We start from the raw sequence: 16,791 nt of genomic DNA on the forward strand, positions 1-16,791 counted from the left end.
CAGCTAAAAGTTACACCGTACCCACGCCCATTTCGAGCATTCCTTCGACGCCGTTCGAACTAAGAGACGTACCGGCACGACGTCGAGCCATAGGTAGCACGTCGTCGTCTTTGGATAAGATCGAGTTGGGACCTTTGGCACGAGACTACCTGAGCACGGGGAAATTCGACAAGGATGAAGTTTTCGGATTGTATCCGAGCATGGAGAGCAACGAAGGCGGCGGTGTGGTTTGGAAGATTGGAAAATCGAAAGTTACCTTCGAAGGCAACGACATTAAAGTTAATTTAGGCGAGAAGGATAGTTGGAACAGGTATCCGGGTACGGTGGGACTGTGGGAACTCGTTGCCAAAAAGCAGCCGAAAGATTACACCGACGAAGATTACCAGAGTTACAAGGAAATTTTGATCATGACGGATGCCTTGTACCAAAACAACGACGCTACGCAGAATAGGGTCAAATCCAGCAGCGGTGAGAAGTACAGGAATCTCATCAAGCCGATATGGAACCAGGTGAAAACAGGCAGCGGCGTCAAACTCTACAACACCCTGCCCAAAGAATTCGTTTGGGTGGACGACGTGCGCAAGCTCATAGACAGGTTGTTGGTTATTGCAGGAGAGGAGACTGCAGGCAATCGTAATTTCTACAACGAGAAGGTAGGAATTGTGGACATGATCAGCACAAAACTTTCCAACTTCATCGTGAACGACGACAAGGGCATAGGTTACCTCATTAAAATTATCAACACGCTGCCTCCGAGATTCTGGAACATGGCCGAAGGAAAGGGACTTGTGAACGACATCATCAACAAGTTACCTTTCGAGATGCATTTACCCGGCTACCAGTACTGCGGACCAGGTACCAAACTCGAGAAAAGATTGAAGAGAGGAGACAGGGGTGTGAATCCGTTGGACGCCGCATGCAAAGATCACGACATCGCTTACAACACCACTCGCACCGAACTGGATGCACGTCACGAAGCAGACAGAAAGTTAGAGCACGCAGCTTTCGAAAGATTCGTGAGCAGAGACGCTTCACTGGGAGAAAGAGTTGCAGCACTGGGCACCACCATCGCCATGAACACAAAACAAAAACTTGGGTGGGGTATATAAATAACATACAGTAAAAAAAAAAAAAAAACACATCATGTCTGGTATAACCGTCTTGCCACACGAACTGCTGTGTAAAATTTTTAAACACGCAGTAAACGGAGATGTTAATAAACTTTTAATCATAGCAAGATCAACGCCGGAATTTCGCATCCCTTGTGAAATGGCTGTTAAGGACCGTCTTCGGGAGATCAGTGGCATGAGGTGCGGCGATCTCGACACTCTTTTTTCGGTCGCTGGGGAAAAATTAAACAATAGGTTAGATGAACTGCACGAGGCGAGGCTGGGAAGAAGACGATTCACAGATGATTGGCATAAGTCGAAACAAGAGACGGAAGATATTATCACGCACATCATCGTGTTTTCCGAAGCACGAACTTTTTTCCTCTGTCGAAAACTTGATATATAAATAACACACATCGTGAAAAAAAATAATCTTCAGTGTATATAAATAACACACATTGTGAAAAAAATTAAATTTCTCTAACACACACACTGAAAATTTCTCTTCAATATGACGACTGAAAAAATGAGTGACTTTCAAGCATTAAAACAAATGCTAAATTTGTCAGTAGAGTATGTAAAAATTCAGGAATTAGAAGTGGACAAACCTTACACGATAACTTCCGGTTCAATTGTTTCTACCCAGTATGGTCCCAAGGCGCGTTTGTTGCTCAACGCACAATACAGTCTATTTTTACCAGATCGATACGCTAACATGTTATCCGACGAGAAGCTAGCTATTTTAATCGAGAACAAAACTCAAATCGTGTACAAGGGTACAAAGGAACTTCTTGGTAAGAAAACAAAGCACGTAATAGAATTTGTGTAACGGCTCTGCGCGGAGTATATCCTTGAAAAAAAATTACACGGAACAAAAAAAAATCTCAGAACATTTATATATAAATAACATACCGAAAAAAAATTACACAAAACAAAAAAATCTCAAAACATATATATAAATAACATACCGTGAAGATAACATATAGAGCATCAACATGAAGCCCAAAGGTGTCGTGTACCAGATACCTTACTCCAATCTGAAAAATCTAGGTACCCTCGATGGTTTACTCACCAAAAAACAACGCGAGAAGAAACGTTCTTGCTTGATGAAAGGACACGGAATGAAATTACTTCTCAGCACACCTCAATTGAGACGCTTGCAGCGTTCGCGGAAACAGCAAAAAATCGGAGGTTTCATATTCAGCATCCCAGCCATCCTGGCAGCATTGGGGGCTGTTGGAAGTTTGGCCGGCGGAAGTGCCGCCATCGCGAAAACCGTCATCGACTCGAAGAAGAACAAAGCCGAGTTGGAAGAACAGAAACGTCACAACCTGGCCATGGAGAAGAAGGGGAAAGGTATAACCAAAAAACAAAAAAACAACCTCGATGCTTTGAAAAAATATAAAAAAAAGAAGAAGCCCTGTCCAACTTCGATATTGAATCTCTAATCGAACTGTTGGGAATAAAAAACTTCAGGGGTGTTTTCATGTCCGATTCTCTACCCTCTGCTGTGAAGAAAAAGGAGTATGGCGTGGTCAACCTGGACAGTTACAAAAATCCTGGTACACATTGGATATGCTACCTCAAAATTGACGATAACAATGCATTTGTTTTCGATTCGTTCGGTGGCACACCGCCTGCCAGGTTGGTGAAGTATCTCAGTGTTGCCAACCTCTACTACAATGACAAACGCATCCAAGGTTTCACTGATGTTAACTGCGGCCACCTATGCCTTTCTGTTCTCGCATACATGTCTAAAATAAATAACCCGTCGGTGGAACATTTTCAGAAAGCATTGTGGAACCTGAAACACGATGGGCGTGTTCCATCTCACGAGCGAATCTTCGATCCTGAAACTCACGCTGCACGACGACATCGTCTATCCTAAATCCGTAGCTCTGCGTGCATTCTACAGCATGTACCTCATACCTAACGTCACGCAGCACAATAATAAAATTAGTGTCGGAAACGAACACATCGTCGTCACGCCAGGCCAATACAATCTTTCCACTTTGCAAGCTCAGTTACCCAAAGGCACGTACCTTTCTCAAAATTCGGTCACGCACAGAGTGGAAATCGTGTCGGCAACGGAGACCGTGGACCTGGGCACCATGGGAGAACTTTTAGGTTTCGAGAACGACACCAAACTCGAAGCTGGCATCAAACACACGGCAACCAACATTCCTAAATTTCTAGCCATAGAGACTCTAAACGTTCACTGCAACGTGGCGGAAGGCATGATCACGAAATCCTCGGACGGATTGTTAGGAAGTCACAAGCAGACAGGAATCATAGCCACATTCAAACCCAGTTCCGAATTCATGGAACCGATCATCTACACACCCTCTTCGCCGATCTATTTTCCAGTATGCCGCAACCGCATAGACGACATAGAGTTGGTGGTGACAAACGAGAAAGGAGACGTGGTGGATTTCGCAGGTGCAACAACCACTGCCATCGTGGAGATCAACGTATAATAAATAACATGCATAGTAAAAATGGAGCAAATTGAAAGTTACGAATTGCAATCTTTCCCTCCCAACCGTCGCACGTTCGCCAATCTCAACGAAGCGAACAGGGAGATCGAATACGATGTGGACGTGGGCGACGGGTTTGTTCATCCTCACAGAGCGGACCTCTACCTTCAATTCGATGTGGTGAAGAAGGAAAGCGGAGACGCGTTTCCCGCAACAGCAAATTTGATACTCGTGGACAACTTCGTGCCTCACCTGTTCTCGCAGGTGGAGGTGAGGAAACACAACACCGTCATAGACAGAATAGATTATCCAGGCATCACGTCGACGGCAGTGGGAACATTGAAATTATCCAAAACTGACGCAGCATACTACCAGGCGGGAGGATTCGAAGCGGGAACGAAAATATCGACGAGAAGTCACACGGTGCTTTTTCCCATGCGTCTGCTGCCGGGATTCTTCTCGGACTACAAAAAGATCATGTGGAAGGGAGGATTGCGCGTCACCTTTCGAAGAGCAGCCAACGACAACAACGCACTGATGCGATACACCAACTTGAACGCCGACGGCACGCCGATAGCCAACACATTACCCGAAGCGGCCAAGTGCGTCATACGGAGCATGGAATTGAGAATGCCGATCGTGGAATACGAGACGAACTACGCCCTCAAGTACAAAGCAGAGATCTTGAAGAATCCGCAGGTGCCGATTCACTTTCACGGTTACCAGTGCGTGCAGAAGATGGCATCGGGAAGTCACATGGAATTCGACGTGACAACTCAGTTCAACAACATACAGTTCGACATGCCAGATTTCGTCGTAGTGTTCTTTCAAACCGGGCGCGATAACAACCAGGAAAAAGATTCCAGCAAGTTCGACGACTGCAAGATCAAAAACATTTATCTGAAGAATGGACGCAACGAAGTGTTCCCGCGCGAGAATTACAACCTCGACATGACCAAAAACGATTATCTCAAACTTTACGAAGCTTACACCTCTTTCAAACGCGTGACCGAGGGAAGCATGGACATGTACTACACGCCCAGTGAATTCAAAACCCGCAGGCCGATGTTCGTCATCAACACATCTAAGAGAAAGCAGGTGGTGGTCAACGAACGAACCAACATCAAGGTCGTCTGCGAGTTCCACGAAGCCTTGCCCGAGGACACCGTGTGCAGCGTCATCCTGATTGCAGAGAAGTCCTTCGTCCACGACGTGAAGAACGAGAGGGTCACAGAGCAGTTTTAACAAGTTTTTACATTTTTTCTTGCACAATAAGAAATTTTTGTACTAGCACAATCAGTTTCAATGGCACAATACGAAAATTTCACTAGTTCAAGATCAATTACAATATCAATTTCATCACTTATCAGTTACAATATCATTTTTTGCACTATAGCACAAAACAATCAGAAAATTTGCACAAAAAAAATTTGTTGTTGGTGTTTTTACATGAGAAAATTAACAATAAAATTTTTTTATCGTTTCAGATGCTGTCGAACATCAAAACACATACACATACACATACACACACACTAGAAAAAAGCATGCAACTTTATTTGTAACACACACACATACATTCTCCATCTTCATCAAAAAAATATTATAATAAACATAATTATTTTTATCTATATCTCACAATAAAACTCTATATCCAAAAATATTACAACATCAAAATAACACTAGAGTCGTTAGTACACGTTGCATGCATTACGGAGGTCCTCTGTAGGGTTTCATGGAAGTTTGGGGGAAAAAAAAAAACACGTGAAACTCTACAGAGGTGCGGTTATTTAGAGCCGCAGCCGTTAGAACCTTTTTGGTTGGGCACCACGCACCCTGGCGGGGTTAGGGGCCAGGCATCCTAAAAACAATTATTATTATTTTGTTTGTTTGCTTACGTCACAATACAGGCGCGCGCGCGCGCACGTGTGTGTGGCACATCGTTCCCGAGAGAGGTTTACAAAAGCCGTGTCCGGATTGGCAAGCACTCCATCCCGTTCTCTCCCCGTTGCTCTCGCGTGCCGTCGAAGTCACGTCCAAGTCGTCCGAATCTGCATGTCCCCTTGTAGTACGGCTGTCACTTTTCCCGCCAGGTGTCAGCCCCGAACTTCACCCACCGCGCTCTGGGGGCGCAAACAAACATGTCAATGATTTCCACCTAACTACTCATATTAAAAATATAACACGCTATTTTATCATTTTCAATTTTTCTGCATTCATTATCGATAAAATATTAAAATATAACTGAGTTTTACATCCTCTAATCAGTAAATGTTGCCTGTACAAAATAAAAATTAGAATATGGCTGCCAAGCGCAGCATCACGGCGAGTTCAAGCGTGCATCTGTCGCGCCTCTCTGCTCTTCCCTCCGACTCCACGTCTACCGCAAATTCGGACAACAAAAATTGGCTGAGTCCCCGGATGTAACGGTGCAGGTGACATCTGCTGCTGATTCGGACGCAACCCCGGTCACCTCCGCTAGTCAGTGTTGCCCATTCGTAGGTTAGCTTCGCTTGTAAAATATGGTGGAATATTCTTAAGGTGAGTTGGCAACACTGGCAATTAATGTTGCAGAACCCGGCCACCTCCACTAGTCAGTGTCGCCCATTCGTAGGTTAGCTTCGTCTGTAAAATATCATGGTAAAATATTCTTAGAGTGAGTTGGCAACACTGGCAATTGATGTTCTTGAACCCGTGCACCTCCACTAATCAGTATTGCCAACTCCCATTCGTAGGTTAGCTTCGCCTGTAAAATATCATATGGTGGAATATTCTTAAGGTGAGTTGGCAACACTGGCAATTAATATTGCAGAACCCACCAACCTCCACTAGTCAGTGTTGCCCATTCGTAGGTTAGCTTCGCCTGTAAAATATCATGGTAAAATATTCTTAGAGTAAGTTGGCAATATTAAACCGCAATTGATGTTGCCAGTGTTGCCAACTCCCATTCGTAGGTTAGTTTTGTCTGTAAAATATCATATGGTGAAATATTCTTAAGGTGAGTTGGCAATATTGAGCCGCAATTGATGTTGCCAGTTTTGCCAACTCCCATTCGTAGGTTAGCTTCGCCTGTAAAATATCATATAGTGGAATATTCTTAAGGTGAGTTGGCAATATTGAACCGCAATTAATATTGCAGAACCCACCAACCTCCACTAGTCAGTGTTGCCCATTCGTAGGTTAGCTTCGCCTGTAAAATATCATAGTGAAATATTCTTAGGGTGAGTTGGCAATATTAAACCGCAATTGATGTTGCCAGTGTTGTCAACTCCCATTCGTAGGTTAGTTTCGTCTGTAAAATATCATGGTGAAATATTCTTGGGGTGAGCTGGCAACACTGTGAGAAAATGGGGCTCATGCCTTACGAGAGAAATCCATTAAGGCGAGCCCCACCGAGCCCCATTTTCTGTTGTGGAACCGGGGACACTATACTACTGGTAAATGTCCTCCTTTTTTGGGAAGAGTATAGCATCGACCGCAGCAAATGTGCTGCATACAGAATGCTTCATCTGGGAGATCAATACGATCACTTTCCTGACTGAGTCATTAGTAGGGCGCGTATTTAAGGCACTAAAAACCTCTGAAATAGGCAGTCAAATAGGCACCAAAATGATGAAAATAGGCACTTAAAAAGCACCATAAACTAATAAAAGGCACGAAAATAGGCACTTAAAAGGCACCCTAAAATTAAAAAAGACATTAAAATAGGCAATGGATGTGAACTCATTTAAATTTTCTTCTTACAATGCACAGTTATAGTGTATTAGCACTTCAGTTTATACATAAAAGTGCGCTAGCGATTAACATATTACACTGTTCAACAATGAAATTTTTACAGAAAGGAAAATGCCCAATCTTTATAGATTTTGGTACGCTGAATTCAAAAATGACAATAGTTTTTGTTTTTTAGCTCCCGTTTTTGAGATAAAGTAAAAAACAATCTTAGAGATTTTGGTACGCTTTCGTACGTTTTCGTGCTATATGAAGTTTGTCACGTCCTTATTTCTGTTTTTTAGCTCTCGTTTTCTTGTTATTTCAGGAATGACAATGAATGCTGTGTTTCAGGCAGTTATAAGATACGCACATTGTAATGTGAGGCGACGACCTTGACCACATCCTCAGATATATCGATCGGTGAACACGTGCTCCGCGTGATTATTACGTCAGTGTTTTGTTTCTAGCTAACACAGTCTGAGATTGCTTGCCTTCCGGAGTGCTCCATTGTGTATTGTGACGTGAGTTTCTGAGTTACTGTGTGGAATCAAAACTGCTGTTATAATGCCCCGCAGATGTGTTAATAACCCCAACAATTTTTGTTATATATGTGGAGATGTAATTTTTGGACAAAGGAAGCGAACATTGTCAGAAGCAGTGAAAAAAGCTTATTTCCTATATTTCGGGTGCCGTGTTGGGGACCAATCAAAATCATGGGCTCCTCATGTTTGTTGTACGACATGTTCATCAACTCTAAATGCATGGATGAAAGGAAAAAAAGTTTCCATGCGTTTTGCAGTGCCGGCCATTTGGCGCGAACCTACAAACCACGCAACAAATTGCTACTTCTGCTTGGTGCGTCCGCTAAGTAAAGGATTGAACAAGAAAAAGAAGAGCATCATACAGTATCCTAATATACCAAGTGCGATGCGACCAGTGCCTCATGGAGTGGGTCTTCCAGTACCAGATCCTCCAATAGCCACAACAATAAACTTTTCTAGTGACAGTGAAGATGAAGACCAGGCAGATACATGCCATCCTTCCACATCTAACGATCCCACCTTTACGCCAACATCATCTAGTGAAATGCACAAAATCACGCAAAGTGAACTCAATGATCTTGTTAGAGACTTGGACCTTCCAAAACATAAAGCCGAAGTATTAGCTTCTCGTTTAATGGAGTGGAATCTTCTGGAAGATAAAGTTCGAGTATGTACTTTTCGCCAACGTCAAAAGCCACTCGAAAGGTTTTTCAACACAACAAACGAAATGACATACTGTACGGATGTTGAAGGTTTGATGCAAGAACTCAATATCTTATACAAACAGGACGATTGGAGACTTTTCATAGATGGTTCGAAAACAAGTTTGAAAGCCGTGCTATTACATAATGGCAATGTGCTTCCTTCCATCCCAGTGGCATATGCAGCCCTAGCAAAGGAAAGTTACATCATGATGAGAGGTATTTTAAACAGCATCGACTATGATAAGCACCAATGGCTCATATGTGCTGATTTAAAAGTCATCGGTATGCTTATGGGCCTCCAAGTTGGGTACACTAAGTACTGCTGCTACATTTGTGAGTGGGACAGTCGTGCTAAGGATTTACATTACAAACAGAAGGACTGGCCACGACGACAAGCTTTATTGCCTGGCAAGAAAAATGTCTCATGGGAGCCACTTGTAAATCCCAGTAAAGTCCTGTTACCACCACTACATGTGAAGCTAGGATTGATGAAGTCATTTGTAAAAGCAGTGAATAAGAGCAACGAACGAGCATTTGAATACTTGCGTGTTAAATTCCCTGGACTGAGTGCTGAGAAGATCAAGCAGGGAGTATTCATTGGTCCACAAATACGTAAGGTCCTTGGAGACCAGCAATTCGAGTGTATTCTCAGTCCTGATGAGCTAAACACGTGGCAATGCTTTCGGAAAGTTACGTCATTGTTCTTGGGCAATAGGAGGGCTGAAAATTATATTGAACTTGTGAATGACCTTATGTGTGCCTATGAGAAACTGAAATGCAACATGTCACTCAAAATGCACTTCATTCACTCACATATCGACGTTTTCCCTGAAGATTGTGGGGCGTTTAGTGATGAACATGGTGAGAGGTTTCACCAAGAAATCTCTGTAATGGAACATCGATACCAAGGAAGATTCAGTGCTTCAATGTTGGCAGATTTCTGCTGGACTTTACAGAAAGACTCTCATCTTCCCCATAAGCGGCAGGCGAAGAGAAAACGCATGTTGTTAACAAGGTAGCTGTTAATAGTGTATCTTTAATTTAACTAAATCGACTAGCATTTCATGTACTTAGTCTAAAGCACTTTGATTTATTTTTTCACATGATTTGTGAATAGGTTATATTTTACTAGTTTGCATTGTTAGTTTGCATTGTAAAAACTAGTCTGACATAAATGATGTGATATATGGAATCAGCAAGCTTGTCATTCAAAAATTATGAATAGAATATGAAAAATATATGTATCAGTATTTCAGTAGCAATATAAACTTACACACCCTGTATCTTAAAAACTAGAGCCATTCGAGAAAAACGAACTCCATATTTGTGATCAGTGCATCGAATTAACCCCAAAACCACTGTCAATTGTTTGGTAAGTTAATGTGTGTTAGGCAGTGCTACGCTTGTTAGACTATGGCCCATTATAATATGTGAAGAACATAAAAGTTTCAATAACTTCCAAACCTGAGCTAATCTAGATTTTTAATTGTCATTTTCAACTTCAGCACACTCAAATCCATTTAAATCAGCTATTTTGGCCTCTGTAAAAAACAAAAAGTTAAAATTTGTTGTCTAGTGTTATAATACTCTTTTGATCGAAATTCACATTTGCGGGGAATAGTCTGTTAAAGTAAAAGTAATTCTCACAAAAAGAGCTTGTGCTAACGACTGCGAATTTTAACAAATGATGAATAAACAATTTGCACCATTGTAACAAAAAAATATTTAAAGCAATGTTCCAATTTATACCATCAAATCTGGCGAATTCCAGATTTCAGTCAGTACAACATCAACAAAGCCTTACATCTTTCAATATAGGGAAAGCCAAATGCACGTAAGAAAAATCTGAAGTATGCAACATTTGCAGAATATCCATTTTTTGGCATGATTAAGCAAAATAGGCACTAACCATCAAAATAGGAATTTATAGGCACTATAAAAATGTGTTTTCGGAATAGAAACTCTATGAAACGAACCTTAAAGTTTAAACATGAAAGCCTATGGTTTACTACAAAGGAATAAAAAAGGCAAATAGGCAAATTTCCGCACCCCAGTCATTAATATTAAGCGCTGAGACTGCTGGAACGCATGCAGTCTGTGCAGTTCCTTTTCGGTTGATTGATTTGGCTCATTTTACTTCGCTTTTCTGCCACTTTTGGCTAATCGCGATGATATGATGATTTTGATGAAGGACCCACATGCCCAGGCCGGGATTGGAAACCGAGGCCTCTGGCGTTGTGGCGCGGTGTGCTAACCACTCCAACACAGAGGTCTGCTAGTTCCTTTTCGAGTTATACATACGCGATACAGAAATGAGTAGTGAGAATTTTGATTATTAAGTAATATTTACTTTCATGAAATAACGAAGCGAAAGAAAATATCCAGTTTTAAAGGATGGAGGAAACGAATATGGGGTAAAGTGTAAGGTGGTTTGCCACCTTCCCCTGCTGTTGAAAGAGTGCTAGAAATGTTCGTGGCATTGAAATCATATTTCTCTACCCAATCCAAACTACCTAAAATTTTAATTTGGCTTTTCGAAATAAGTTAAGCGAATCTTACTTGTTACATTTGCATTCACTTGTGGAGATATTTCAGTCTAATATCCACAAAAATAGAAAAGGAGTAAAATTCTGTGCTTCAAATTATAGATATTCTTTGTAATTTGTTAAAAAAAAACAGATTAGGAGATTGCTTTCTTTGCTTAAAGGTAAGATGAAGTTCTTGAAAGAGATCTGAGAAGCATATGTGAGCAAAATGTGGTAAGATTTTTGCATATTGATTCAATTATGAGTAATGGCAAATGTATAGCCATTTTTTGCGGTGTCCTCTTTTTTATGACTTTGTCCTTCTTTTTCGCCATGCTCTGTACGACAATGCACGTGGGTTGCTACAAGTCAACATAATTATATTATTAACAGGGGCGGCGCCAGAAATTTTTCACCGGGTGGGCAGAAGCTGTATATTTATAGATTAGGGTGGGCAGGTATAAATGTAAGGTCATATACATATATGTATGACATACATGTATATGTATCCCCTCCCCTCTTACACTCCCGATTTCCCTTTTCTTTCTTACTCTTTAATGCCTTGTTATATCTTTCTCAGCTTGTTAACTCTTTCTCCGTTTCACTTTCTCTCGTTCCATTCTTCAAATGTTTCTCTTAACTGGCGCACACACACACGCGCATGTGTGTTTGGTGTCTTTCATCTTTCTTTTCTAATATATTCTCGCATCTTGAACAATAACGTTGTTTTCCGAAAGTCTCAAATATTTGTCTCTGGCAATACACCCTCTTAAATGTGGTGATAAAAAGACACGTTTCCTGTAAGTTCTTTCTGAATATTTTTTTTTCTCCAATGGCATAACGTTACCTCCTTATAATGAAGAGGTTCTGGCTTCTACTGCCACCTCCTGATTAGCCTATCTGAGCATAAAAGTGGATTTAAATACAAACAAACAAAATTTCCGAATTGATAACTTCGTGACACCTTTCTTCTTTACTTCATCTGCATCTACAGATTCTGTCGACCTTTTTTGGCTGAACCTCTGATGCTTCTAAAGTTTAAACCATTCTCATCGTGATTGATTAGTTCTCTGATGCCCTCAAAACAAAGCTTTCCTACCAACCCCTTTCTTCTTTTAATTCTACGTAAGTTAATCACAAGATAAATGGCTTCATTACGTAACTGATAGGCTATTATCAATTTAATAATTCTGTAGCTTTTTCCAAACTCACATAACTGTTACATCACAATTTATACACCTCGGTATTGTAGTGATTATTGTGATTACTTATTAGTATTTATTAGCAGAACGAATACAAAGTTGTTGTTTGTATATCACGTAGACATTTGAAGATGACATGTATGTAAAAATTGTAATGAAATAAAGAAAGAGACACTTCTGGAATTTCCATGTAGACCTAATTAAAAAGTCGAAATAATTTATTGTGCTGCTAGAGGAAGCAACGCTAAGATGGGTTTTTTATTTGTTAGAGATTATTTTAATCATGCGCAGGCCAGGATTTATATATGTGAAGGCCCGGAGCTTACAACACGAAGACCCCTCTCCAATCCCCTCCACAGTTTCAGTTATAACTTTTCGCTAAGCTACATGAGGTGGTTAGTTATACGTATTTCTACATTTTTCATCACATCCGAAGTACCTCATTTTTTAATTTATGCTGTACTTTTCCAAGCAGTTTTCCCCAGTGAAGGCCCAGAGCTGCAGCCCTCAAGATCACCCTAAATCCTGATCTCATCTTGACCATACCCTGCATAAGTTTGCACCTCCTAAGTCTACTAGCTGTTTCTAATTATAGAAGTATTCAATTGATGACAGTTTATTTTGTTTCAAGTTCTCTAGTAATTCTCTTTTTGCATTCTAATGACAAAGTTAAGACAGCTTTTTATGGGTGAACATTTCTAGTATACATAATCTTCATGAGTAAAATATACAAGTAATCAGTGGCGATGCTACATAAAGGGCAACTAGGGCACTGCCCCACAACAATTTTAACATAAAAAGTTCATCTGAAGAGACGATCGGTAAATGCGCGTAAATATTTTTTTGTTTTTTTCCCTCAACCCCTACGTTGCTGCAACCAGGCTTACAGGGTATGCACCCTGTGCGAGGTTAATATATTTCTACGTTCTGTTGGAGAGAGTAAAATCTCGGCTCTGCCCCGGAGACGTGACGTCACTGACTGATCCAAACATTTACAGCATAGGCAAGGGACGGTCCCCTCACAATGGAAAAGCGCAAAATTCGTAGCCGTCTCTGGGCAGTGAACGAGGTGCCCTGCCCATTCATGTTTGCCTGTTCAGTGTTTCCAACGCTTGGCAGGCAGTTCATTCGTTCTTCCAGCCTGCAGCAATAAGATAGAAAAAAATCCCTCGAATGCTTTTCTTCGCGCTTGTTCCGGCGACCTGAAAAGTTGACAACACTTTTTATTGCTCAAACTAGTCCCTCGTATTTTTAAAAAGTTCCTCCTTTCTTCCCATTGTAATACGGATTTGGATTTGAGTTAGTGTGTGAGTTTGCGTTGCGTTCCGTCTGTGCGTATTGGTCGCTTATGAAATAATTAGTTTTTCGCGATTTTATAGTTACTGTACGTGTTTATTTATTTGTGTAATTGTGTCTGTGTTCCAGCAACTTGACATGCAGAATATCTTCGTAAGTATAAACGAACTTTTTGGGGGTACATGGCCAATGTAAAGTGTTGTAACTGAACTTAACGATGCATCATCTTCCTAGTTAGTCATTGATATTAGTGGATACTTGGTGAATATGTATGATGAATATCATGTAGAAACTTTAATATCTACGCCTTTCAATTCATTGACAATGGAAGAGAAACTGCAGTGTAACATTTTTCTAATCATTCCTGTTACAAACAGTATTTGTGTTTTTTTTTTTTTTTTTGTGATTGTGTATGAATTTGTATGCTTGGGTTTCTTCCATGGTTCTGTGTAGCTTTTAAGAGCCAATAAGGTTTGAACTTTCAGCCCTCCCCCATGCGACGCGGGAGGAAGTATAAATATGGCCTGTGTCAGAGGACACGGGGAGTGTGTTTTTGAACTGGATAGCAGAAGGGAGAGCGATCTTCGGGCTCCAGTGGCCTCCCTTGAGAAAAAGCATCCCGAGGCAGTTCTGCCGATGCTCAGCTTTCCACTTGGCAGTTCTGCCGTGGGGGCTCACGTTAGAGGAATGTAACTAATGTAACTTAGAGAATTATTGGAAGAATCCGAGCCTTGTTTTATTAAATTGTAAATAAATGTATAAAGCCCATTTCTGCGAGTTTCAGCAATCACCCTGCAACATTAATTTCAGTAAGTTCTTGCCTGTGATTGATTCTTTGGTTCCGAGCGCTCTGGTGAGGAACGGGATGGGAACCCAGGACTAACGAGCCTATTTAGTTGTTTATTTGGGTTTTTCCTACCAGAAGCGGCCCGGTAAGGGTGGAGTGTTGCGGAACAGAGAATTATTGGGGTCTCGTCCTTGGATTTTTTGTGTGAAAGGACACAGGCAAAGAAAGGGAAACGGTTGCTGTAAAAGGGTCGAAATGTTGACAAGGACTCAGTCTGCGTTGTCGTCCGTTAATGGGGAAACGAGTTCGACGCGAACAATGGGTACAGAAAATAATGCAAGAGTAATAAACAGGCCGAGGATTCTTCCAGACGACATTAGAGTACAGTTACCGACTTTTAATGGGGAAACAAAAGGGATGGAAGTTTATAGCTTTTTGGATGAACTGGATGCATACAGGGATCTTTTGGGCATAAATGAAGAGGAATTATTGCTTTATCATCTTCCGTTAGCGTTGAAAGGAGAGGCGAAGGAATTCTTTCATTTTGCAAGCCCGTTTGAAGGATATGTGCAATTCAGGGATTTGTTGCTCAAGAATTTTCATGGGTTGGATCACGAACGGGAATTAGAGCGATTCTTGGATTCTCGCTTTCAGCTAAAGAGCGAGTCATTGGCAGTCTATATTCGCAAGATAGATAGATGGTTCGAGAGGGCAAAATCCACCGCTACAGTCGAAGAGAAGGTTAATTTTATTCGGCGTAAATGTAACCCTGTGTATCGTGAGAGATTAAGATGTCAGAATTTCAACAGCATGAAAGAGCTTCACGCGTTTGCTTTGAATCTGCAGGGAGAGATGTTGGAAAACGCTACGTTTCATCAGTACGAAACAGAACAGGAAATCATTAACTTTGCCTTGAGAGGCGCCACACCTCCTCAGTCCGAAGGACTGGTGGCCGTTAGAGGGGCGAGTACCGCCGCGGGCGAGGATCTATTACATGTTCTCGACCCTGGGAAATATTCTAGGTTAGGGAAGGAACCCCCTGCTGTTTCGAGGGAGACAAAAGCGACTACTGACCACCCAAGAATGTCTGGCAAAGAACGCAAGTGTTACGTTTGTCAATCAACTGCACATCTGGCAAGCTTTCACCGAGCTGCAAAGAGAGATAATGTTTCAGAGTCAAGAGAACGTAATGGACAGGGCGTGACAGTGAGACGCGCCTGTAGTTCGACAATAAAGATGTCAAATAGTAAAATTCAGGAACCTTTCGTTTTTGGAGAAATAAATGGAATTCAGATCCCTATGTATATGGATACCGGCGCTAATATATCCTGCATGAGTTTGTCTTTATTTCGGAAATTGGAAGGAAAGGGGGCGAAATTACGTCATAGCAAGCTGAATGTACAGTTAGCTGAGGGGAAAACAACAACTGTGGGACATGTCTTTTTCAATGTAACTTTCTATGGTCAACGGGTCCGAGAGAAATTCTTTGTTTTGGAGAATCCCCAGCATGACCTGATCGCCGGTAGAAGTTTTATGGCCAGGGCGAAGATTTTAATTGCGCCCGCGTTGAACGGTTGGGCTTTTCTGAATGAAAGGGACGATATTATTCCTTTTGACACAATTGGGAAGAAAGAGAAGAAAACTAGTAACCTCCTGTCTTCCACTGTCATTCACGTAGAAGAGAACCGCGACAAAGAAGTGTTGCAAACCCCCAGAGCCGAAAAAGTCAGGAAAAAGAAAGGGTTACCGCGGAGGAAAGCAAATGGAAAAGCAGATCATATTCCGATTAGCGACCTGAAGGATGTGAATGAGAAATTCAGCAAGTTCCAGGAAAAGAGGAAGAGGAAGAAGCCTACTTGCCTGGAAAGAGAGAACTCTGGTTCGAGTCCCGGTACTTCGGCTGCGCGGGAAACGGAACAAGAGAAAGTAACCTTAGTTGACATTAAGGAGGATGTAATGTCACTTGCTACTTCGGATGATGATGGACGGAACAGCGAAGATGAAGAATTGTATTGCTCTGTTTTCTTCAAGCGTCTTTTGAGAGACAATCCTGACACCGCTTCTGTTGAACTCCTTGGTGATGTAACACCTGAGCCTCGTGGCGAAATCAACAGTTGCACTCAATCAGCAATAGAACCAAATGCAAAGAAGTTGGAAGTAAACGAAATAACAACCGGCAATATAAATTTGGAAGATAAGCGATTATGGGCGAGAGAGCAACAGAAGGACCCATATTTGTCTTTGTTAATTGCGTGCCTTAAGGGAAAGGAAGTTCAATTGGATGAGAAATTGAACAGGAAAGTTTTCGATTTTCATCTGAGCACTTCTTACCTGGATGAAGATGGGATTCTCTACAGAAACATAGAAGAAGGGAAGGGGATGTTTCCCGTGTTTGGACAGCAGCAAAAGATTTGGACACCGGATTCATTGAAACCGGA

Source organism: Lepisma saccharinum, chromosome 27 (genome assembly GCF_977018435.1).
Source record: "Lepisma saccharinum chromosome 27, izLepSacc3.1, whole genome shotgun sequence".
NCBI classification, from domain to species: domain Eukaryota; kingdom Metazoa; phylum Arthropoda; class Insecta; order Zygentoma; family Lepismatidae; genus Lepisma; species Lepisma saccharinum.